Source organism: Emiliania huxleyi (assembly GCF_000372725.1).
Source record: "Emiliania huxleyi CCMP1516 unplaced genomic scaffold EMIHUscaffold_244, whole genome shotgun sequence".
Classification (NCBI taxonomy): Eukaryota; Haptophyta; order Isochrysidales; family Noelaerhabdaceae; genus Emiliania; species Emiliania huxleyi.
The window spans coordinates 173597-174969 of NW_005200218.1; positions in this window are offsets into that span (position 1 = coordinate 173597).

The window sequence follows — 1373 nt, forward strand, 5'->3', positions numbered from 1 at the left end:
CCACATCGAGCGAGCGCTGACGTGTAAGGTGTCTGTGCTGCTCCGGTGTGTGTGGGATTCTGCCTCCCCCTCCATCTGTGCGGCGAGTTGTGTGCGGCGCGATGCCCGATCGTGCGCGATAGCCTCCCATTGTGCGTGGTGTGTCGGTTGTCGGGGTCGTCCGGAGCGTGTGGCGGCGCCGTTGCATGCAGCGACTGCTCCACGTGCCACGACTGCTTTGACTGACGTGACTGACTGATGAGTGCCACGAACTGCTTTGACTGACGTGACTGACTGATGAGTGCCACGAACTGCTTTGACTGACGTGACTGACTGATGAGTGCCACGAACTGCTTTGACTGACGTGACTGACTGATGAGTGCCACGAACTGCTTTGACTGACGTGACTGACTGATGAGTGCCACGAACTGCTTTGACTGACGTGACTGACTGATGAGACATGAGTGCTGATGGATGATCTCCGACAACCCAAAACCAAAATGCAAATGAGTGGCCCACTTTGGCGTGCAGATCCTGCGTCTCTCACTGCCCGAACAACAGAGACGGGTACCGCCGCAGGTCCCACACTAGTGTACGGGATATCCCCCGCGGGGCGCGCGAATTCTCTTGCAACGAGGAGTGGATTGGCTGCAGAGCGCGGGGGGCGTGGCGCTCCTCCTCAGGCGCGCGTTTCCCCCTCGCGGCTCGCCGCGAGTGCCTTCCGTGCTTGGCGCGGTCGGCCGCCCCCTCGACCCTCGGCCGCCGCCGGCCTGCTGCGCGCACGGCCTAAGCCTCCATCGCAGCGCACTCCCGCACGCGTTCCGGCTGGGAGGGCTAGGGGCCCACAAACGCTCCTCTCGCTCACCCGCGACGACGGGCCGCAGGTGCGGCGGCGCCGCTTTCCGAGAGCCCGCTTTCCGAGAGCCCGTCTGCGCAAGCGTGCAATGCCGCCGGCGCGAGCCGCCGCGCCCTCCCTGCCGCCGTGCTCGGACTGCGGCGCGAAGAGCGACTTCGACCTCGACCCCGAGCTTGGCAAGGCGACCTGCCGCTGCGGCATGGTCATGCCGTATCGCCCCGCCCCAGCCCGGCAGGCGGCAAAGAAGTCGCCGACGCGCATCCAGAAATGGTACGCCGAGATGTCGCGGCGGCTCGGCGGCTTGCCCTCCTTTGTGGTCAAGGACGCCTCGCGGATGTACCACGCGTGCCTTCTCAAGGACAAGGAGCGGCAGGGCTGCAAGGACCTCGACCTCGCCCTCGCGGCACTCGACCGCGCGATGTGCAAGATCGGCATCCTGCGCTCGCGGCCGGACCTGCTCGCGTCGACGGCGCAGCGGGTCGACGGCGACGGGCTGACCGCGGGCAAGCTGCTGGTCGACTCCAAGGCCAAGGAGCCG